The following is a 25,218-nucleotide window of genomic DNA, read 5'->3' on the forward strand; positions in this document are numbered from 1 at the left end:
AGCAAACATTTCTTTCTCACAGTCTGGAGACTGGGAAGTCCAAGGTCGTGGCGCTGGCAGGTTCAGCGTCTGGGAGAGCCCTCTTCCTGGTTCACTGCTATCTGTCTTCTCGCTGTGTCCTCAGAGGGTGGAGGAGGTACAGGAGCTCTCTGGGGTCCCTTGTAAGGACACTTACTCCCATTCATGAGGGCTCCACCCTCATGACCTAGCACCTCCCAAAGTTTCCACCTCCTAATACCATCACATTTCGGGTCGGTTTCAATACATGAATTTTAGGGAGACACATTTCAGTCCATAGCACAGGTTGTAAGGTTCAGATTGAAAGGGCCCACTGATTGCCCAGCACAGGGGAAGAAAAACCACCTGCACCAACACACATCATCATAACCTCTTAGAATGCCAGGCAGAAAGTAGATCCTCAAAGCTTCTGAGAGGGAGAACAATAGAAAATTGCTCATAAAGGAATTTTGAATGGCATTTGACTTTGCAACAATGAAACCAGAAACTAGATGATAATGGAGCAATGCCTTCAAAATCCTCAGGGAAAAAGATTAAAAACTGCTTAATCTAGGCTTGTATATCCAGCTGTACAACATTGGTATTGCTCTCCCAACCTCCAATTTGCCCTCCTGCTATTTTGTAAACGTTGAACCAGTAAAACTCAATTTCCCAGCCAGGGTCCTAGATATAAATCAGGTTCTGCATCGTGGAGGAGCTCGTTCTCACCAGCTTCTGGCAGTCAGTCCTGGATAAAGGGTCATTTTCCTATAACAGGTTCCCAGATTCCTTCCTGCTGCTTCCTTGGTGTGACACCAAGCAGTGGCAATGGTGGAGGTGGCTTTTGCTATATGACTCCGAGTCTGGATGGAAGAGCTAAGGGTCTGTCTATCCTCTGGCTCCCCCGGGTCCAGAGACTGCTGCCATGGTAGGAGGGTTTCCAGACTCAGGCTGTCTGGTTCAGAGACTGCCTCAGGGAGAACAGCTCCCTCGTGAGCAGTTCTGTATTATTCTGAAAATCATTCCAAGCAGACCCACTTAGAAATTACTTCTTTAGCCCTTCCAACATTGGTGCGAACACCTACAATGCTTTATATTTCCTGCAGTACAGCTGCCAAACTGCAAGCAAGCCTGAGACCCTGGTGAAAACTGGGGCAGACCCAGTGATACTTGGTCCAGGTCCCCAGATGGCCCCTTCTGGTCCTACGCCACCAGCTGCTGTGCACTTGGCTCCCAGGGGCTCACACACAATGGTCTCCAGACAACCACCCTCGAACCAGACTGAATCCCTAGAGCTAAGTTTCCCCTACGCCCTACCCCTGCCTACAGGTGACCTACAGCCAATGACTGCCTCTTTCAGGACAAACTCTACCGGGTAATTTCCACTCCAGAGCTGCTGCTCAGGCTGACACTGGCGCTCCACCTGAAATCTCCCTGACCTGCCTTCTGCCCTCTCCTGCTTTCCCCACTCCTTTCCCAGTTTCTCCCGGCAGTACTGTCCTAATGAATCATTTTTACACAAACCCATGTCTCAGAGTCTGTTTGGGGGAAATATTTTCAGATGTGCAGGGACCCTAAAAATTTACTTCTAATAGCTTAGGAAGCTATGAGAGGACATGCTTCAGCAAAACAATGGTGTAAAGCTGGAAAGAAAGCCGTGAGACCCAGGCATCCATCCAGAGCATGGTGTCTGGACAGCAGCCGAGAGCCAGGAAGTCCACGTGGGAGGGCCCCGAAGGAGGGAAAGTGATAGAATGTCAATTTGACTATTTGGAAAATATTGATTCACATATAACTGACCTGGTAAACCATTTAGAAAAAGTAAATATAGGCACATAGAAAACCAAATAAAGGGAAAATATGCAGGTATTAAGTCCAGGAAACATCACCATAGTTTACTTCACTTAGCAGTAAGCAAAATTTACTGTCATAGTAACATAAACACTGACCATCGAAGTAACCAAAAGTTGTGATAAAAGTATAGTGAAGGATGGGGGAAGGGCCAGTGCCAGGAGGTCCATGGAGGTCACTCACCATCTTCTACTGCAGTCAATAGACAACGTTTAAATTGATTAATCGGGCTTCCTTGGTGGCGCAGTGGTTAAGAATCCGCTTGCCAATGCAGGGGACATGGGTTCGAGTCCTGGTCTGGGAAGATCCCACATGCCGCGGAGCAACTAAGCCCGGGTGCCACAAGTACACAGCCTGCGATCTAGACCCCACGAGCCATAACTACTGAACCCGTCTGCCACAACTACTGAAGCCCGCACGCCTAGAGCCCGTGCTCTGCAATAAGAGAAGCCCCTGCCTACGCACCTCAACGAAGAGTAGCCCCCGCTCGCTGCAACTAGAGAAAGCCCGCGCGCAGCAACGAAGACCCAACGCAGCCAAAAATAACTTAAATAAATTTTTTTTAAAAAATTGATTAATCAAGAAATAGCAGGATCCGCATGTTATTTAGAAATGTGGAAGTAAATACCAGATGTGAGCATTGCAACAGAAACCTATTTGACACGAATTCGTCTTTCTAAAGCCCATCACTTCCAAAAAGATGAGGCATAGCTTCTGATGGAAGATGCACAAACACACATACACACCCTGCACAACAAAATGAGGATGGACAAATAAGATCAGAGTCACGGAGAAACCGGGGGGGCGGGGGTCACTGGGGACAGAAGCACGTGCAGAAGCTCTTTCCTAGGCGGCCACCAGGGTCACAGTGTCACAGCCAAGGAGGACTCAGCAGCCATACAACTATGGATGCGCTCCATACTCAGCAGTTTAAAAACTCACCATACAGCCCCAAACTCCCAGCCACCATCAGTCGTTCGTGCCAAAATCCACAGTGCAGGTTCCTTTATCTGAGTTGAGCGCTGTTCTCTCTTTAAGGGTAGAGGTACCCTGTTGGGGCTGCACACCACATAGAGCATGCGAAAGGCACAGGCTGGGCCCCAATTCAAGCTACAAGCCCTTGGCAAGCTGCTTAAAGCCCCAGAATCCCAGCTTCCTGGTGGGGCGGATTCCAAAAATGGCTGCAGTCCTTCACAGCTCCTCCCATCATCCTGGGCTGGCCTCGTAGTTTGATTTGACCAACAGGAAGTGGCGGAACTGACATTGTGCCCGTACTGAGTCTAAAGCTAAAAGAAGCCTTTCAGCTTCCATCCGTGCTGCTCTCAGAACCCTCCACTGACGTGGGAACACGCTCGGGCTAGCTTTCTGGAGAGTGAGAGATATAGTCACCCCCATCACCCCAGCCAACAGCCAACAGACTTCCAGACTTGGGAATAAGGTTACTCAGGACCAGCAAGCCCCACTCCACCCACCAACTGACCACAGTCACATGCAAGCCCCACAAAGATTAGTCCAGCCCAGCCCAGACAGCAAGAACCACCTAGCAGAACTGCGGGCTAAACAGATGGTTGATGCTTTTTTTAAGTCTCTGAGTTCTGAGCACGTTTGCTCTGTAGCAAGAACAACTGATGCACTTTCTATGTGAAATGATGATACCAAGGCTTAGTTCACAGGGTTAAGATGTAATGTTGGGGGAACCACTGACTGAAACCATCCGTCCCGGCCAGGCATGATAGTGACCACTTGCATGAGTTATCTTGCAACAGAAGGTCCTGGGAAGGAACACGGAACTAACAAGCTACCACCAACCGGAAGAATTCGGGAAAGGTCAAAAGGAGAGAGGAGACGCCAGTCCATATGTCCTACCAACAACCCAGAATGCTTACTGGAATCCATCTTGGCTGAGTGATGCACACACCACCAGGAAGGACCCTGAGTCCGAGTGATTATCCAGAGACAACCCGGAAACTAACCCCATCACCATAAAACCCGAGACTGTGAGCCACGTGGCAGAGCAGCTCTCCTGGGTTCCCTTAGCCTCCTGCTCTCTGCCTGGACGCCCCTTCCCAAGAGTCTCTTGCTGTGTCAGCACGTGTGTCTCCATGGACAATTCATTTGCAAGTGTTAGGCAAGAGCCCACTCTCAGGCCCTGGAAGGGGTCCCCCTTCCTGCAACAGTAATGGTAATAGATGAAGTCACCACAGGTGCTCAGAAAACGTCACTTACTTTCTACCCCATTTCCAACACCCGAATGCAAAAGAGCTTTTGGCAACTGCTTTTTCTACTGAGGAGGCCAAAGAGTGAGGACAGGGCTCCCAAAGAGAGAGAGGAAACCTTTAGTGCAGGCTTCACCCACCCCTCCAGCCCTGCTGTCAAGACACACGGCTACCTGATGAAGCAACTCAGCTTTGCAAGCAGCTCTGAAAAGGCAAAGATTTAACCACCGTAATTGGCTTATTGATTTTGCAATCACGTTTTAAGACACATAGTCTACCACCATCTACACCGGCCATTACAGAACATTTCCAGGGGAGTTCTGTCTCTACCACCTGTGGGCCAGACCCCAAGCCAGGAGGCACAAAAAATGACTCTCCCTAATCCTACTGGAATTGTAGCTAGCGCAGCCTGGGGCAAGCCACTGCCATTCCCCCGATGTCAGTAGTGAATTAAGTGATGAAACAAAGCCAAGACCTCTTTGCACTGACCCTGTGAGGTTTATCCACTCACGTATCCATCAGTGTTTGTCTACTTAATGCTGACTTACGCAGGGACCTCACTGCTGATGCGGAAACTCGGCCTCTGAGCACCGACACCGAATTGAATCTCGGAGATGGAGTTTTGGGTGAAATAGAAAATAATAGATTTTTTGCGTGGCCACAGCGGGCTAATGCCCTCAAAACTGTGTGTCCCGACCTGGAGGGAGTAGTGATGAGCTTTATAGTAATGGTTCAAAGAGGGCGTGATCAGCTCATGGACATTCTTCTGATTCATTGGTGATGAGGTAAGCGGGAGTCATCAGCCTTCTGGTTCCAACTGGTCCCGGGTCTACGTGCTTGTGAGTAGCAAACAGTTAACTTCTTTCACCCAGTGGGGGTTTTAGTATCTGCAAAACAGCTCAAAGATATTAGTATGTATAACCCTTAAGGGGGAACAAGGACCCTGCCCCAAGGCTGCACTATTGTTTCTCTTGACTGTTCCTCCCTTGTCTCTGCATCCCCTCCCTTCCCTGATTAGCAACTGTTTGAACCTGCCCTTTGGAACACAGGGTAGGTCATGGAGGCTGAATGAAGCCTATTTTCTACACACAAGAAATGGGGGACACGGAAAGGCTTTTGTGCCCAGGAGCCCCTCAGGGTCCTTCTCAGTTTCACTTCTCCCTGGGGTAGGCCCTGAAATGCCATGAGAAGAACACTGGGTTTGGAGTCTGAACACCCGGGCCAAGACAGTCACTCTGTGTGTCCACAAGACACACACCCTATGGAGCACATTGAACCACCCACGTCATCTATTGTCTGCCAAAGACCAGAGCGCCACCTAGAAAGTAGCCTTGGGTGCTCTCCACCAGACCCCGACCAGAGAACCAGCATGTGTCCTGGGTCTGCTAAGAGTCTCCTAAGCAGTCAGCTAGGCCCAAGGAGAGACTTGATACCCACTGCCCAAGAGGTGCTTCCAGAAGTGAATTGTTTCCAAACTTCGTGGCCCATAGGGCTCATTAAGTCCACACAAGCCCCCTGTTTTATGGGTGAGCAAACAGCCACCCAGAGAGGGGCAGTGGCCTGTCTGAGGGCCCTCAGCTCCTGAGCCCACTCTGCCCACTCTGGGCTCCATGAACTTGACTCTGGGTAACCAGGTATCTGTCTAGAGGGCTTTTAAACTCAAGACTAGATTAACCCGGGGGTTAGTTGGTATCGGCTGGAGACACACTACCAGCTGATCTATGAACAGTTGACCTACATTAATGGTGGCAGCCATGAAGGGTAAACAGAAGATCTACAGAAGAGTGCGGGCTACCTGCACACAACCTTCTTTCTAGATTAGAAAACGCACACTAGGGAAGTCTTGCAATGCTGTCCAGGGAGACGGGGCACACCTGTGCAGACCTCAGCCCCTACTCTAGGTGGTCCGTGACCTGTCCCAGCACCAGCCTTACTCATTCACTCAGGGGGAGCTGTACTGGATGCTCAGTCTCTGTCCCCATGTAGGCTGGCTCACGCCCTCTCCCTTGGTGCTCCACTAAGCCCACCCTTATGTCCTGGGAAGGAGGGGCCACTTGCTGTTTGGAGGACAAGCCACAGTGGACACCTTTTTGCAAAGGGCTTCCTGGGAAATAGTGTTAAACATCCTACCCCCCCAGCAGTAGTTCACGTCGTTACTGCTTGAAAACTTTATGCCTTATATTGAGTAGACCACATGAACACATAAAATCTGTCCTGTTTTATAAAATAAGTACTTTCTGGGTAAAGAAGATGAGGTACATATGTACAATGGAATATTACTCAGCCGTAAAAAAGAACGAAGTAATGCCACTAGCAGCGACATGGATAGACCTAGAGATTCTCATACTGAGGAAGTATGTCAGACAGAGAAAGACAAATATATGCTATCACTTATATGTGGCATCTAAAAAAATGGTACAAATGACCTTATTTACAAAACAGAAGTAGAGTCACAGATATAAAAAACAAACTTATGGTTACCAAGGGGGAAAGGGGGAGAAAGGGATAAATTGGGAGATTGGGATTGATATATACACACTACTATATATAAAATAGGTAACTAATAAGGACCTACTGTAGAGCACAGGGAACTCTACTCAGTAATCCGTAATGACCTATATGGGAAAAGAATTTAGAAAAGAGTGGATATATGTTTATGTATAACTGATTCACACCTGAAACTTAACACAACATTGTAAATCAACTAGATTCCAATAAAAGTTAATTTTAAAATAAAATAAAATAAGTACATTCCCTAAAATAAAAGATCAAATTTTGAAGGACCAAAGGCTGGATTTCTGTAAGCAAAACTTACTCTCCCGAGTGCCGCAGTAAAGGGCAGCAGACATCCACGATGAGCTCAGCTCAGTGTCAGAAGACAGGGGCCAGACGCCATGGCAGCCCTGCACGATGGGCTCCGTGAACCCCTAATGTGTGTGCACCCCAGACCACTCCAGACCTCCTCTGGTCTGCATAGCCAGGTCCTCCTTGGACCTGGCATGGTCTGTGCTCACAGCCTCCCATCCGTCTCCCCACCCCCAGGCTTGCTGCCCTGGACCCCACTGCGGCCACCAGAGTGACCCCTTACCTAAAATCCAACAGGATAATGCCTGGGCCTAGCATTCAAACCTACCTCATCTGGCCCCAATTTCACATCCAGCTATTCCTCTCACCCCAGGGACTCTTCACTCTGAATGTGGGCACCTCATCAGGACAAACCACCATACAGTCCCCCACTTTGCACCTTGAGAAATCCCGTTCGTGCTTCATGACCAGCGCAGACAGCCCTCTAGGGGCAGCCGGCTCCCGAGTGCCCCTGGGCTCTTCATCTATTAGCTCAGCCCCTCCTGCTGTGCCATCCACTGTGCGCCATCTATCTCCCCCTCCCAGTCTGTGGGGACTGGGGACAGGGTCAGGCTCTCACCTCTGCAAACCAAGTGCCCACACTGTGCCTGGCGCATGGTAAGCCCTCGATAAATGTCAGGTGAGTGGATGGCTGAGTTAATGAACAAACATGGAATGAACCCTACATGCAGAACAAGTTTCCTGGAGGTAAAACAAATCCCAATTAATGTAATAAGTGTCATTTTGTTGTCTATTACAGGACACACGAAATAATTAGTGCTTAGTGCAAAGAGAGCTCTGAGTGTGAAGCTGCATGTAATCAGGTGTCAAAACACAGAAACCTGGGCTTCCCTGGTGGCGCAGTGGTTGAGAGTCCGCCTGCCGATGCAGGGGACGCGGGTTCGTGCCCCGGTCCGGGAAGATCCCACATGCCGCAGAGCGGCTGGGCCCGTGAGCCATGGCCGCTGAGCCTGCGCGTCCGGAGCCTGTGCTCCGCAACAGGAGAGGCCTCAACAGTGAGAGGCCCGCGTACCACAAAAAAAAAGACACAGAAACCTGAGGAGATAAGCACAAATAAGTGATGAGCTCGGTTAGGAAGAAGCAACTGCTCAGGGTGGGTTTTCTCCTGGGGGAGGGGCAACGTGTTGCAGGATTTCAAGGCTGTGTTACCATGCAAGAAAGACTCCTTCCAAGGGATTCACAAAACTCTCACGAAATAAGCCTCTCACCGTCTCCATTTGACCAGCATGGAAACCCAGGAGAGGCTAAGTAGTTACGTAATTTGCTCAAGGACTCGAATTTGGGCTGTCTCCATCTAAGATGCAAACACACTCACACATTCCCTGGCAGGGAGACTTGGGCTCCCCTCTCCCAGCCAGAGCCCATGGAGCACCTTCACCACCTGGCCACGCGGCCGCCTCCTGGGCACCTTCTCAGACCCTCTCGGCCCTCGGCCTCCTCCCCTCCACCACCTGCCCCCTGAGCCCCCAGCACACCCAAACACCCTGCCATTCCACGGCTTGCAGCCTGTGTGCACACTCCTGGAGGGCCTGGATCTTCCTGCGTCGTCCAGACTCAGAGAGGAGACGCAGCCAGACACCAGGCAATGCAGCCTCACACAGGGGTGTCCACTGCTCAGGCTCCATCCGTCCCGTCCCGCCCATCCATCCCCCCAATAAAGCACTGGTACTCAGTCCTTCCTGGGGAACCCAGGCTGAGACACTGCTCTGGTTTTTGCCCTGATTTTCCCCCTTGATCCCCAACCTACCCTCCATCCTCCTTCCCATTGGAGACATCTTCTCCCATGTGTGGATAGACTTCCTAGAATACGGAGGCATCCTGGAATCTGTATTTTGAGCGTCTTCATTTTACTTTACGTACATGGAGCTGTACCACAAATTTCACTCCCATTCTTGGCTTTGCTCTCAACCCCTGGTTCTCAGTCTACTTGGGTGTTTACACCCAGCCATGGTGTCCACTGCTGCATAGCTGTCAGTGGCTCTGCTGCAGGTCCCTTACCCACTCCCCTGGGTCGAGGTTCCCTGGGGACCCGTGTGAGCGAGACCAGGTGTAGGCCTGCCAGGTCCTAGGGTACACCCCTTCTAAGACCACTCTGCACCCACAGAACACGAGGGGCCTGCTTCCCCACATCTTGGCCAACACTTACTATTATTCAATGTTCTAAATCCCTCCACCCAATAGGGTGGGAAGTGGTACCTCCCCGTCTATCTCCTTTCTGGCCTAGTCAGCAGCTTTTCCTCTGCTTGTCAGCCACCTGAGATCTATCAGCACCTCCTCAGGGTTTTACCTCTGAGCTCACGTTGTACCCATCTCCCGCCCCAGCACTGGTCACCTTAGCCGGTCACCCTCAGAGGAAGTTTAGGACGTTTAGGAAGGAGAAGGAGGGCACAGGTCAGGGCTGGTTCCACTGGACCGAATTCCCCCATGTGTGCCCCCAGGTGACCCCAAATCCTCCAGGATGGGTTCTGGTTTTGTGGAGCCTAAAATTCAGAAGTGGAACGCTGACTCTCTCTGACTCTATACATTTCTGTTTCTTCTCCAGTCTCCACTTTATCCTCTGGTTCAGAAAACTCAGCTCAGGTGCCTCTGGGTAAAGGCCTGAAGACCAGGACACTGTGGCCACCAATGACTCCATGTGCACCGGGCCTCACACCCCAGTGATCCTTAGAGGATCTCGGTGCCGGAGCCCAGAGGGCCAGGTCACCAGGAGTCAGCCGGTGCCCTGGTGTCAGGCATCCCAACCTTCACAGGCCAGAATCCAGCCGGAGGATTTCCCAAGAAACAAGGACCAGTTCTTTCAAAGGCTCCTCTCCACCCACAGTAGTGTTACCCAGAGTTCGTTTCACAAAACCCATCTGTGCGTTATGTTAATGCAAGTTACAAAATCAAAGCAGCTTGGCGGCCCTGGATCTGTGAGACATTTTTCATTAGGGATGAAGAGAGTCAGGCCAGGCTCTGCCTTGTCCCCATGTGCCTCCTGGGTTTGCAGCAGTAAACAGCACCTCCCAAGACCTCCCCACCGACACAGCCCAAGCTCGCTGCCCATCCAAGGACACTGCGTGGAGTTAGATTCCAGCCTCCCAGGGAAAGCCCCTCTCCAGGAGAGACGGACCCCCAGGCGCTCACAGAGAACCTGTCCACCCCCCACCGCTCACCAGCCTGCTCCAGGGGACACATCCCCAAATGCCAGCGTTCTCTCAGCCCCCTCTCTTGGCCTCAGGAGCTTCCACTCACCCGCCGCACCCTCCACCCTCAACCCAAAGTCCTCTCCTTCCAGAATCCCCTCCAACTTCCCTGAGCAGCCAGGCCCTTCCTACCCTGTACCTCAGCAGCCCTGCTAACATGCAGGGTTTTCTGCTGCAGCGTTTGCTCCCATGCCGTGATTTAGGTGCAGAGCGATCAGTCCATTAAGAGACTCGGTGTGCATTCCTCCCAGGCCCTGGTTAAATGCAGCAGTGACGGAGCCCAAGTCCACACGTGGGGATGACACGAGCGGTGCTGGGACCAGGACCTTCCTCGAAGTGCCTGGGGTCTCAGGCTGCTGGCACACCTTTGGTTTGTGGGTGCTGTTACAAACTGTACTACAGTTTATTTTGATTCTCTACAAACGCTACAATTTTAGCTTGCAATATCAAAATACACTTATAGCTATAAAGGCACTAGTACTAGTAACAGTTGTACAGGAAAAAATTAGCCTTACTCCTGCAAGCAAATTCTCTAGCCCCAAAGGATGGCCTTTCCAGAGTTCTGGGGCCCCTGCTGTGGAGGCCTCAGTCCACCGCCCTGCCCACGGAGTGATTGCACGCACATACACACACACGCACACAGTGCGTACACACACATACACATTCACATGCGCGCACACACCGCACACAGCACACGATAAAGGAATTACATAAGCCCCAGCCAGAGGCCCAGACCTTCTAGCCATCCTGCCCCCAGCCAAGACCAGCTCGGGTGCTGCCTGAGCCCCCAGGGAGCACAGCTCTCCACCAAGGCCACAACTCCTCTGGGCACCCCAGGGCCCTGCATTCAGGGTCCCCAGTCTCATGCAGAGAACAGAGGCCTCTCCAGAGTTGCCCTGAATGTGGGATGGTGAGTTTAAGGATGCAGACCCACAGGTTTCCTTAGACTGAGCTTGGCCAGTGCAGGGAAAGCTGCTAGGAAAGCTTCCCAGCCACTCTCCATGGTTCTTAAGGACTGGGAGCCCTTGGGATGCAGCGCCTCCTGGACTAGCTCCTGGGTGGGGTTTTTTGGACCCTTGTTAAACCTGTAAGGACAGTCACTAACCATCCTGGGTCCCGGAGCAGAAGCTGACAGGCAGGGAGGTGCAGGGTCTGGCATGGACCTACCCAGACGGTGGGTACACACCCAGCCGGCTCACCTTCCAGAGGCCCTTCACCTTCCACCTGCCCCCTCACCTTCCAGGTGCCCCTCACCTGCCAGCTGCCCCTCACCTGCCAGCTGTCCCTCACCTTCCTGCTGCCCCCTCACCTTCCAGCTGCCCCTCACCTTCCAGCTGCCCCTCACCATCCAGCTGCCCCCTCACCTTGCTGCTGCCCCCTCACCTTCCAGCTGTCCCTCACCTTCCAGCTGCCCCTCACCTTGCAGGTGCCCCTCACCTTCCTGCTGCCCCCTCACCTTCCAGCTGTCCCTCACCTTCCAGCTGCCCCTCACCTTGCAGGTGCCCCTCACCTTCCTGCTGCCCCCTCACCTTCCAGCTGTCCCTCACCTTCCAGCTGTCCCTCTCCACCCCCTTCTGCCTCCCAGCACCCAGCCACAGGCCCCAGCCCCAAGGCTGAAATAGACAGCTTTGCACTGGAGCAGGCTCTTTCCTTCATTGCATCTCAGGGAAGGGGGAAAAAAATGCCTCACCACTTCCTGATGCATTATTTATTAGGAGCGCATTAACCGTGGGTGACATCACAGGCATTTGAAGGTAATTTGTGGGAAGTATTGTTAAAGCAATGGATTTGCAAATTCCTTGACAGGGTAAACGAAGCACTGAGCAGGCAGAGATGTGACATGGAGACGGGATATTTTTTATGTATTTGGGAATAATTGGTTAAAAGCTAAGCTCTAGCCAGTGAGAAAATGAGATTACTCTGTCTGTTATGCAAAGAAATTGTATACTGTGCAGAACAGCAGGGTGAGGGGCTGTTAGGGCCACTGAGAGGTATTTGCTCCTTCTAGGGAAGGTAGTGGGTAATGTCTTTCTTTTCAAATTCAAATCAAGTCCTTTCACTCCTCTTACCCCTCGGCCCTCCACCCACCCCCTCACTTTGGGCCCTGGGCCTCCGCCTAGACCCCTCCCTTCCCCTCCCGCCCCACTGGGTTTTGTCCTTCGTAAATGAGTCATTTATCTAACCAACATCATTCCATCACAATCTGTGACATCCAAGGTGTGCCAAGGACCAGGCTGGCCCAGGCCGACCCTCAGGAGCACAGAGGCCACCTAGGAAGCCACAGGAACACAGGGGCAGTGTGCAGGGGCAGGGGAAGGGCAGATATTGGGCCCTGATCGCTCTGTTCACCTGGACCCTTTCAGTCCCCCAATACGCACAACTGCCCCTTCCTAGCCCACAAAGCTGGCTACCACCTGCTCCTCAGTTCAAATGCATCCTCCTCCAGGAAGCCTTCACTGACTGCCCCAGGCAGACAGTCCCGAGCGCTCCTTCCTCCCTCTGAGCACTAGCGTGCTCACTGGTGCGGGTCTCCCTCCCTGAGAGGTGGCAAAGACAGACAGTGCATGCCTGCGTGAAGTAATGCACGCAAGAATGATTGCATGAGTGAGTGAATCACTGCCCAGATCACCTTGCCAGGTCCCTTGACTTCTCCCAACTCTGACAAAGCACTGGGCTGTGTAGCAGGGACTCCCAGCAGGACTGCTGGTTTTGCTAGCAGTTCCCACCGCCCTGGGCCAGAGGATCTAGCCAGGGGCTCCCCAGGAGGATGGCCCAACAATTGTGGGGAGACCTGGCCCCATAGAAAGCAACCACATATGGAACTTACTCAGCAAGCACCTGCAGCCTGCAGGGGTAGAAGCAGACACAGCCCAGGCATCTGAGCAACGGCTTATGAGGCTGTAACCCTGGGCCGATCAGTTGGCCTCGCTGAGCCTCAGTCTACTCATGTGTCAAATGGAAGTCTTATTAGCGCCAAGCTCTAAGATCGTTAAGGGTTAAAACCACAGTGCCTGGTCCCCATTGTGTGTTCACTATAGGTAGAAGCTCTCCCTATGACCACCTCACCCCAGGGCCTTTATTTACATCACACTGAAAATGCCCACCAACCTGATTTAGAATTTTAATGCCCATTTTGTGTATTATGAAACTGAGGCTCGTGGAATTAAGTTGTTTGAAATGACTCAGAATGGCAGGAATCTGGCCGGCGCTGGATGTGCCTGTGTCCAGGACCGTTGTCCCCTAGAGACCTCCTTCCAGCGACCCCACTCTTTACACAGCAAGCTGGACTCTAAGGGAGGAAGGGAAGAGGCCTCTGAAAGTAACTCAAGACTGTAGATGACCAACTGACCGTGTTTGTCTGGGATACAGGCTTTCAGTGCCAAAGCCAGGGAAGCCGATCACCCAGATTCTGACCACCTTTAAAGATCTGGAAAATGCACAAGTCATTCAAAATATTTTGGTAACAGAGGACAGAACATCGGGTGCATTTCTTTTAAATAGATTGACATTTCCTAAGACTAAGTCTGGGGAAGCAAACAAGATAGTTTCTGACCACCCCCTTGCTTCAGTCCAATTCCCAATGGACAGCCCAGCACTGCTGCCTGCAATCCCTCCTCAGGCCTGGTGCTGGGCTTGGAGCATTCAAGGGTGACCAAAACCCAATCCCTCTCCCCGCAGGAGCCCCCAGGCCAGAGGGCAAAGGATGAGTAGCTACAACATAGTCAGGTTAAAGCAGAAGGAAGCCTGGGGGACTAGGGGACACATCAGAGGGAGGGGAAATCAGGGAGGGCTTCCTGGAGAAGGAGACACCCTTCTTTTTTTAAACATCTTTATTGGAGTATAATTGCTTTACGAGACACCATTTTACCATGAGCCATAAGTAGGAATTAGCAAGGTGGCAAGCTGGAACAGCATGGGCAAGGCCCAGGGGTGTGGTAGAGCCTGGCCCGTTCCAAGAATCACAAATGTGACTGAAGAACACCACAGAATAGGGGAGAGGAAGGGAGAAAAGCCAGAGAGATAGACCACACACGAGACCTTTTTTTTTCCTCTGAAATTTGATTTTTTTTGTTAACTTGGCAGTTCATACGACATGGAACTGCCCCAGGTGAATAGATGGATGTCTAACTAATTATTTTTAATAACTGCATAATATCCCATTTGGGGAGTGTATTATGATTTTTCAGCCCTTCCACCTCTGAGAGCAGGCAGGTTATTTCCGGTTTATCTTTTGGTGCCACTATGAACAATTCTTTGGTAAATCTATTGCTGTAGGGCGGAGCCCCAGATACGGAATTTCAAATAGACATTGTTGTATTAACTTCCCAAAAATGCAATAATAATTAACAATATACAGGAGTGCCCTTTTCAACACATCTTTACAAGTACTGAGTGTTTTGTTTTGTTTAATTATTGCCAATCTGACAAATGAAAAGTAGCAAGTCATTGTTACTTTCATTTTTATTTCCTGATTACTAGTGAAGCTGAACCTCCTTTCATTTGTTTATTTTATTTTTTAAAGATTTCCTCTCCTGGGACTTCCCTGGTGGCTCTGTGGTTGAGAATCCGCCTGCCAGTTCAGGGGACACGGGTTTGAGCCCTGGTCCAGGAAGATCCCACATGCTGCGGAACAACTAAGCCTATGCACCACAACTACTGAGCCTGCACTCTAGAGCCCACGAGCCACAACTACTGAGCCTGCGTGCCAGAACTACTGAAGCCCACTAACCTAGAGCCCGTGCTCCACAACAAGAGAAGCCACCACAATGAAAAACCCGCGCACAGCAACGAAGAGAAGACCCCGCTCGCTGCAACTAGAGAAAGCCCGTGCACAGCAATGAAGACCCAACCCAGCCAAAAATAAATAAAGTTTTTTTTTAAAAAAAGCAATTATAAAAAAAAGCGAAAGATTTCCTCTCCTGTGATTGCCCAATTCAAATATTATTTGCACATTTGGACATACTTGGACCTTTGTGTTTTATTTGTAGGAGCTCTTTATTTGTTATAAATATTGGTCTTTTAATTGTTATAAGTGTTATCTGGCCCCAGAACTGTTCAAATTATTACTGACCCTGTTAATCTACATGCATTGACTGGACTCTAGACTCCCAACAATCTCAGCTCTGGTTGCACATTGGAATCCCCTGGGGAGTTTTGAATACTGATGACTGAACCCCACCGCCAGAGACTTCTTGGATTTCAGTGGTTTCAGGTGGGGACCAGAAATCAGAACTTTTTTTACTGCAGTAAAATTCACATAATATAAAAGTCATGATACAAACGATTTTAAGTGTACAAATTCATCAAAGGAACAGAATTGAGTGCCCAGAAGTTAACCCAGACATATATGGACAATTAATTTACTAGCCAAGAACATACAATAGAGAAAGGACAGTCTCTTCAATACTGGTTTTGGGAAAACTGGACAGCCACATGTTAGAGAATGAAACTAGAAAAAATACAAAAACACAAAAATTAACTCAAAATTGACTAAAGACTTGAATGTAAGACCTGAAACTATAAAACTCCTAGAAGAAAACACAGGAAGTAACCTCACTGACATCAGTCTTAGTGATGTTTTTGTGTATCAGACTCCAAAGGCTAAGGAAACAAAAGCAAAAATAAACAAGCACAAAACTAAAAAGTTTCTGCTCATCAAAAGTAATCATCACCCAAATGAAAAGGCAACCTACTGAATGAGAGAAGATATTTGCAGATCTATCTATAAGGGGTTAACATCTAAAATATATAAAGAATTCATACAATTCATCAACAACAAAACAAATAACCTGATTTAAAAAGGGACAAACGGGGCTTCCCTGGTGGCACAGTGGTTAAGAATCCTTCTGCCAATGCAGGGGACACAGGTTTGAGCCCTGGTCTGGGAAGACCCCACATGCGGTGGAGCAACTAAGCCCATGTGCCACAACTACTGAGCCTGTGCTCTAGAGCCTGCAAGCCACAACTACTGAGCCCGTGTGCCACAGCTACTGAAGCCTGCACACCTAGAGCCCGTCCTCCGCAACAAGAGAAACCACCGCAATGAGAAACCCGCACACCGCAACAAAGAGTAGGCCCCGCTCGCTGCAACCAGAGAAAAGCCCATGCACAGCAACGGAGACCCAATGCAGCCAAAAATAAAATAATTTTTTTTAAAAAGGGGGCAAAGGACCTGAATATATATTTTTTCCAAGAAAGACATGCAGATAGCCAATGTGCACATGAAAAGATGTTCAACATCACTAATTATTGGGGAAATGCAAGTCAAAACCACAATGAGGGCTTCCCTGGTGGCGCAGTGGTTGAGAGTACACCTGCCACTGCAGGAGACACGGGTTCGTGCCCCGGTCCAGGAAGAAGTTAACCATATATGCATGAGTTTATTTCTGGGCTACCAGAAGGCCCTTTAGAGTCTGGACTTGAGTCAGGTGTTCCACTGAACATCTTCCAAATTCCACTGAAGAATTTTAAGGGAGTCAAGTTTAAAGCTCCCAGAACATTAGGTTTGAAGACTACATGTCCAGTCGCCTCAGACTACCAATGATGAGACGAAAGCCCAGAGAGGGCAGGAAATCACCCAAGGTCACACAGCAAAAGGGCTCAAGAGAAAAAGACCTCACATACAGGCTTCCTGTCCCCCAGCCCAGCACTGTTTGGTGAAAAGAGCCATCCCACCCTGCCTCTCCTCCCCTCACCTATGCCAGCCCCAGCTCCTCATTGATGAACATAATTGTTTAACAAACTTCTTTTAAGGTTTTCTACTAATTTGGACGATCTTCATTTCTTTCTCCTGAAAATCCTCTGACAGTCCACTGAGAAGGGCTGAATATTCAAATCACCCCGGTTGTTCAAACAGGAGCCACTCTTTAATTTACTTACTTTAACCCTGACTCTGCTCTTTTTCATTCAGAGTCCCCTGGATTTGAGACTTGAGTGAAAGAGAGAAGCTTTAATTGTCTTGACCATGATAAAGATCTCTCACAGATCTTCATCATTTGGGGGCTTTGTGGGATCCCACAGGTCACAGGAAGCCAAACGACTTCACACACACCCTTTCCAACCTCCAAAGCCCAGTTCCCAGCACCAGTGCCCTCCCCCCACCAACACACACACAGTCAGATGCCAGGGCATCCTCTGGCCAAGTCCAGCTCTACCCAGCTCAGCTCACAGCTCATGAGTACCAGACCTGGGCTGGGCTTGGGGGTCATAAAAAGAAATAAAAGAGCCTCTGTGACAAGCATTTTGGAGCATCTTCCCAAGTCATAGGCACATAGATGGGTAAACAGTGCGGGGGACACATGGTACAAGTCCAGGGGCAGGTAGCATAGGGGAGAGTGATTATTTTAGCTATGGACTATCAAAAAAAGGAAACCTTGTGGGAGTTGAGGATGATGGACCAGGTGTGACGGACAAGTTCACAGCAGAGAAGCCCTGTCTTCTCAGGGGCCGATGATGATGTCCTGAGTCTCCTGGGAGTATGTGAGACATGCCTGCTTCCAGGATGCCCTGTGTCTGGTAATGGGAGGAGATTGGGGGTGTCCCACCTGATTTTAGCCAGCAGTGTAGCCTCCTGATTGAGCTCTCCCACCCAACCCCAAAAGGTAATTGGAAACAACAAGGCAGTTCCCTCATGTGGTAGTTTCAAAACCCATCTGCATTCCAATTTCAGACAAGATGGAATAAATGCATTTCTCCCTATTTCTCCTGCAAAATACAGCTAAAAATCTTGGATGTTACATATAAACCAAACATAAGCAAACTCTGGAAGGTGGAGCAAAGAAGGCTGCCAGGGACCTTGAGGAACAACACAGACATAAGATCCCGGGGTTTCCTTCTGCATCTACCCCAGATCGGGTCCTGGAGAAAGTGGCCATCCACAAGTATCAATGGGCACAAGCAAACAAAGCCCTAAGGAAAGCATCCTCTCTCTAGACAAAGGACCAGGAAAAGGTCAGCCTAGCAAAACAGAAAACTTTGACACGATAATTGCCCTACTCCAGCCAAAGAGAAAAAATTTGTCCTTGCTCCCACCAGCAAAATGGGGAGTTAAATGGGGGCTCAGGACTTTCATGCCCACCTGCAGTAATGAGTCTACCCCACACCACTGACGGTGTCACTAGTGTCTATGTGAGGATCCTGGATCTCTGCCCCCACCTGGTAGTAAAGGGGTACCCCTCCCCACCATGCTGGAGTGTGTCACAAGCGATCTAGTAGGAAGCTAGGATTTCACCACCATATAGCAGTGGGAGCTCACCCCCAACCCCTGCTCTGCAGGGTCAGGGGAGACCACCTGAAAACGTGCCCTCCCACCCTGCCAGCAAAGACTAGGCATCCCTCCCCACACAGAGTGTCCATGGGGGCCATGTGGAGAACCTGGACCCTCCCACACACCTCAACAGCAACAGGACAGCATCCTCCTATCCCACCAGCTCAGAGTCGAAGGAGGCCTGCTGGGACAGAAGGTTTAAATAAGATGCAGAGTCTGATAATACCCAAAGTACCCAGGGTTCGAGAACCCAGAAAATCTCAACTTGAATGAGAAAAGACGATCAAATGATACCAACACTAATATGTCACAGGTTTGTAATTAATCCAAGAAGGATTTTAAAATAGCCGTGATAAACATGCTACAGTGATGCTACAGAAAAGCAGTTATGAACATGCTTGAAATAAATGAAAAAAATAGAAAATCCTAGCAAAGAAAGAGAATACCCAAAGAAGAACCAAATGGACATTTTAGAACTGAAAAATACAATCACTGAAGAACAAATCTCAATGAATGGAGATTTGAATCTCATGGAGATTTGAGATTCTCAATGAATCTCAAAAGTAGAATGGAGAGGGCAGAGAAAGACTTGGTGAACTTGAAGATAAAATAGAAATTATACAATTTAACAGAGAGAAAACAGAGTGAAAAAAAACAAAGAATGCTCAGGGGCCTGTGGGAATACACCAAAGGTCTGATATCTGTGTCATCTGAGTCCCAGAGGGAGAAGAGATAGAGGGTTGGACTGAAAGGTATTGAAAGAAATAATGGCTGAAATTTCCACAAATTTGGCAAAATATGTAAATCTACAGACTCAAGAAGCTAAACAAAGAGAATAAACCCAAAGAAACCACGTCAAGCGTATCATAATCAAATTCCAAAAACTAAACACAAATAAAAAAATCTTAGAAGCAACAAGAGAGAAATGACAACTTACCCTAAGGAATAAATGATTCAAATGAGAGCAGATTTCTCCTCAGAAACTATGGAGGTTAGAAAGAAGTAACACAACATAATTCAAGTGCTGAAGGAAAAGAACTGTCAACAAGAATCCTAGAATCAGGAAAAAAAAAAAAAAAAGCTTTAGGGGAAAGCAAGATATTCTCAAATGAAGGAAAATCAAGAGAGTTTGTGCCAGCAGACTCACCCTAAAGAAAAGACTGAATAAAGTTCTTGAAACAGACAACATCGTGATAAAAGAAAGAATCTTGGAAAATCAGGAAAGAAGAAAGAACAACAGATAAAATAAAAATATGTGTAAATACAATAACTTCCCTTCTTTTCTTGAGTTTCATCAACGTTTGATGGTTAAAACAAGACCTCCATCATGGTCTGATATGGTTATCGATGTATGCAGAGGAAATATTTCAAAATTATGTTATAAATGGGGGAGGATAAAGGGGCTTGAAAGGAAGGAAGTTTGATACATTTCATTTAAACTAGTAAAGTGTTGATGCAGTAGACTGATATTTGTAGCACTAATGCTTACATGAGAAAACGACTCAACTCGATAAACTAAGCCCCCACCCCTAGAAACTAGAAAAAAATTTAAAAGAGCAAAATAAACGCAGGCAAGCAGAAGGAAGGAAATACCAAAGGTAAGAGCAGAAGTCAGTGAAATTGAAAACAAAACAGTAGAGAAAATCAATGAAACAAAGAGCCAGTTCTTTGAAAAGATCAATAAAATTGACAAAGCTTTACCAAGACTGACCAAAAGCAAAAAGAGAAAAGAGAAAAATTACCACTATCAGGAATGTTCCAGGAGCTATCACCACCAGGACTAGAAACTGTGGCCATCAAAAGTATGAAAAAGGAATACAGTGGACAATGCTACACACATAAATATACAATGTAGGTGGCACAGACCACTTCCTCAAAAAGCGCAAAGTGCCCCAACTCACTTTATATGAAGTAGATCATTTGAATGGCTGTGTAACCCTTAAAGAAATTGAATTTTTCAGTTAAAACTCCCAAAAAAGAAATCTCCTGTCCTATATGGTTTCACTGGAGAATTCTACCAAATACTTAAAGAATTAACACCAATTCCACACAATCTTTTCCAGGAAATAGAAGAGGAAGGAATACTTCCCAACTAATTTCGAAGCCAGTATTAACAAAATAAGACAAAAAGAGTACACAAAAATAATTACAGTCCGATATCCCTCATGAACATAGATACAAAAATCCTTAACAGAATATTAACTAATAGAATTCATAAATAAACCCAATAAAAAGAATTCTACACCATGATCAAGGGGGGTTTACACCATGATCGAGGCTGGTCAATATTTGAAAACCAATCAATATTAATTTGCCATATTAACAGACTAAAGAAGAAAAATCACATGATCATGTATCAATTGATACAGAAAAAGACCTTGTCAAAATCCAATACCCACTAATGATAAAAACTCTCAGAAAACCAGGACCAGAGGGAAATTTCCTCAACTTGAAAAAAATTATCTATAAAAACCCTATAGCTAACATTAAACCTAATGGTGAAAGACTAAATGCTTTCCCCTTAAGATTGGAGCAAAGCAAGGATGGTCACTCACCACTGCTATTCAACATCATACTGGAAGTTCTAGCCAGTGCGACAAGGGAAGGGAAGGGAAGGGAAGGGAAGGGAGGGGAGGGGATGCAGATCAGAAAAGAAGAAGTAAGTTATTTGCAAGTACCATAATGGTCTAGGCAGAAAAGCCCAAGGAATGTACAGAACCACTGCTAGAACTCATAAGTGATTTCAGCAAGGTTTCAGGATATAAGCTCAACCTACAAAAACCAACTGTATTTCTAGATACTAGTAATGAACACATGGAAATCAAAACTAAAAATACAATACCGTTTACAACTGTGCAAAAAAATGAAATATGTGTAAATCTATAAAACAGGTACTTGATTTGTAACTGAAAACTACAAAACACTGAAGAAAGAAATCAAAATCTGAAATGAAGAGACCTAGAGTGTTCATAGACTGAGTCGATTTAGTAAAGATGTCTATTCTTCCCAAATTGATCTATATGTTTAATGCAACTCCTATCAAAATCCCAGCAAGAATTTTTGAAGACATAGACAAGATTATTCTAAATTTTATTTGAAAAGGCAAAGGAATCATAATAGCTAAAACAGTTTTGAAAAGAAGAATACTGTGGAAGGAAACACTCTACATGCATCAAGACTGTGTAGTATGGGCATAGGGACAGACACAAAACAGGTGAAGAGAATAGAGAACTCCAAAATACAACCACACAAATACAGATAAATGATTTTTGACAAAAGTACAAAAGTAATGGATGAAAGCATCTTTCAACAAACGGTGCTGGAGAAATTACATATCCATAGCCACAGAAAGAAAAAAGAAAAACACCTTGACCTCTACCTCCTGCTTAACGCGAAACAGATTTAAATGTAAACGTAAAACTATAAAACTTTTAGAAGAAACCATAGGAGAAAATCTTCAGGACCTAGGACCTGGGGAACAGTTAGACCTGTCCCCCCAAAACACCATTCATAACAGAGAAAACATGATAAACCGTACTTCATCAGATTTTAAAACTTTTGCTCTGTGAATGACAAAAACGAGCTAGATTGAGAGAAAATATTTGCAAACCCCATATCTGACAAATATCTTGCTTCTAGACTATATAATGAACACTTTTTTTCAATAGAGTTGACATGGAGGTTGGGAGGGATGTCAACAAAAATCAAGAAAATAAATAAGAAAAAAATTTTAAAGTGATATGAAAGAATAAAGCAAGGCTAAAGAATGCTATTTATATATAATTTATAAAACGTTATGTTTAAAATTTTTTTATGTATATAAATTATATACATATAAATATATAGAAATTATGTATATAATTTCAGTAGTAAAAATAACAATCCAATTCGAAAGTGGGCAAAAAGCATGAAGACACATTTCACAGAACAGGATATACAGACAGCAAATAAGCATAGAAAAGATGCTCAGGACACTAAACCCTGGGGAGACTTAGTCAAGACCAGGACAGCTGCATGGTCACCACCCAGTCACCCCCTGCATGGTCTCCCCCCCGACCACGAGGTTCTGGATCGCAGTTGCCCACCCACTGGAAAGTAGAAATGAAGAGGCCCTCTGTGACCATCACCATGTTGGGCGGGAGAAAACACGAGGGACCAAGGAAGCCAGTCCAAGCCCTGCCTCAGGACCGGCAATGCCCTTCCATCCATTTACTTTTTTACCATGCGGGCAGGGCTGGGTGCTAGCAGCTCTCCCGTCCTGGCTGGCAGCCTCCCAGCATGCCTCATATTTTTCCATGACTGTTTATTAAGCAAATTAATAACCTGACCCCAGAAAAAAAAAAAAAAAAAAAAAAAAAAAAAGTTCCTTTTTTTTTTTTAAAACACAAGTTCCTTTTCTTTTCTTTTTTTTTTGGCCACATGGCTCTGGCATGTGGAATCTTAGTTCCCCGACCGGAGATAGAACCCAGGCCCCCTGCAGTGGAAGTGCAGAGTCCTAACCACCGGACCACCAGGGAAGTCCAAAACGCAAGTTTCAAGTGCTGAATGCCCTGTCATAAGGATGCTTGGCAGGAGATGCCGTACTTCCTACCTAGAGGGAAATGGGCCAGAACTGGGTCAGATGTGCAGCCGGCCCCACAGGAAGCGGAAAGAACGGGGGAGTTGGTGCTCGGACAGACAGAGGCCCAGAGCCACCCCACGGGGAGCCTGGTGGGAGTAGCAGGGGACGTCTGAGCCCAGGTCCTGGCAGAGCGGCTTCGCTTCCTTCCTTCCTTCCTGGGAAGCAGCCATGACGAAAGACCCTTGCACTTAGCCGCCCCGACACAAGACACAAGCTGGAGGCGGTCGGACAGGCAGTAAAAACTTCCTGGAATGTACTTCTGCATTCTTTTCATTCGACAGCGTTTGTCAGGAACTGAGGCAGCCCCTCTGTCTGGTATTTTAATCCCGTGGTTTTGAAGATGAGAATACTGGGGTCAGAGAGCATAAACTGACAGCTTATCCCAGGGCTAGAGAAAGGCAGGACTGGAAACCGGATCCTCAGCCTCCCAAGGCCTATCCAGCGGCCTTGGCCTGGGAGAAAAAAGCGAGGAAGGTTGGACAGAGACAGGACCTACCCACTCTTGTAACAAAGGTCCTCCTCTAATGCACTTAAACTTTGAGCCAATGTCCTAAATTCTTATTTTTTGTGCCAAGCTCTCCAAAAGCTTGTGTGATCCAAGGCTGTAGGCCCTGCAAGGAGTTCTGTCCAGCTGCCCCTCTCCTTAGGCCCCAGAGTGGAGGGCTCCCAGCAAGGATCAAATCAAGAGCCCGCTCTGGTGCTTGTTACCCCTAGAGAAATCCTAACTTCCCGGGCAGTCAAACCCAGCCTGGCTTCCTTGAGCCTGTTGCCTGCAGGGGGACAGTGTCAGCCACGCTCAATTCCCAGCAAAGGGAGGGGGGATGATCGTTTACTCTCTCAGCTTAGTTGAAACATATCCAGTGCACCTTGGGAAAATCTACAACTGAAGTTCAGCTGCTTAAAATCTCTCCCGTAGAAAAGGACAGAAACTCTCAAGACAAGGAGCGCAAGGCTCCGGAGAAAAGCCTGACACAGACAGATCATTTGTCATCTCTCTCCTTTGCTGAAACCGTTGTCATTCCAAAACCTCAAATTGAATCAGGTTCCCTTATAGTCTTTTACATTTTGCAGTGTAAAAACTGGTCCCGGGCTTCCCTGGTGGCGCAGTGGTTGAGAGTCTGCCTGCCTATGCGGGGGACGCGGGTTCATGCCCCAGTCCAGGAGGATCCCACATGCCACGGAGCGACTGGGCCCGTGAGCCATGGCCGCTGAGCCTGCGCATCTGGAGCCTGTGCTCCGCAACGGGCTAGGCCACGGCGGTGAGAGGCCCGCGTACCGCAAAACCTCTTTCTTGTGTGTTACCTTATTTGACTCTTAACCTTGTGAGGCAGGTATTATGAAGCCTCCTTGACAAGAGGGTACCAAAGCTCAGAGAGGTTAAGGGAAAGGAAACGTCCAAGATCACACAGCAAAGTAGCAGCCTTTAGACCCACATCTGCCTCCACGCGGTGCTGGTCACACTGCCACAGGGCCTGCCCCTACCCAGGGCCTTAACATCCTGTCCTTAGCACCAGCTGCTTTCTTTCTGAGTGGGCAGCTGGCAGGCCAAGATTTCAGTTCAGTTATAACAGGTAAGGGAGCCCTGACTGCCACAGAGAGAACAAAAATCAAAATTAAACTAAACTATAATAGAAAAGAATATTTTTGTAAAAGAATGTATATATATGTATAACTGAATCACTTTGCTGTACAGAAGAAATTAACACCACATTGTAAATCAACTATACTTCAATAAAAAATAAAAATTTTTAAAAATCTAAACTAAACTAAACGTTGGGTTTCAGGCTCCCAAATTCTAGGTTGCAAAGGGCAAAGGAGAGCCTCATTTACAAGGTCCAATCCTCACTTCTGATTAGTCTCATAGGCGTACTGACAGCTTGTGAAAAGGGACCCTCAGGTGAATCTCTTTTGCTAATTGCTGATCTGGCCCAAGGTCAGCGTGGGGATCCCCTGCAGGTCTCCTTGTCAGGTAAGCTGCACTCAACAGATATCCGGGAACTCAAGGCAGGCAGGCACGGGGAAGACCAGGTCAGAAAAACAGAGAGAGGCCGACTCAGAAGGCTTCAAACCCTGGGGGAAGTCTGGGGGGTCTCAGAGAAAAGGAGCAATCACCCCGCAGGAAGATGGGGTGAACGGCACACACTGCCAGGCCCAGAAGGGAAACATCAGGAATGTCTCTGACTCCCGATTCACAGGGAGGGAAAGTCTCCTGGTAGG

This window comes from Neophocaena asiaeorientalis, unplaced genomic scaffold (genome assembly GCF_003031525.2).
Source record: "Neophocaena asiaeorientalis asiaeorientalis breed wild unplaced genomic scaffold, Neophocaena_asiaeorientalis_V1.1 scaffold98, whole genome shotgun sequence".
Lineage (NCBI taxonomy): Eukaryota > Metazoa > Chordata > Mammalia > Artiodactyla > Phocoenidae > Neophocaena > Neophocaena asiaeorientalis.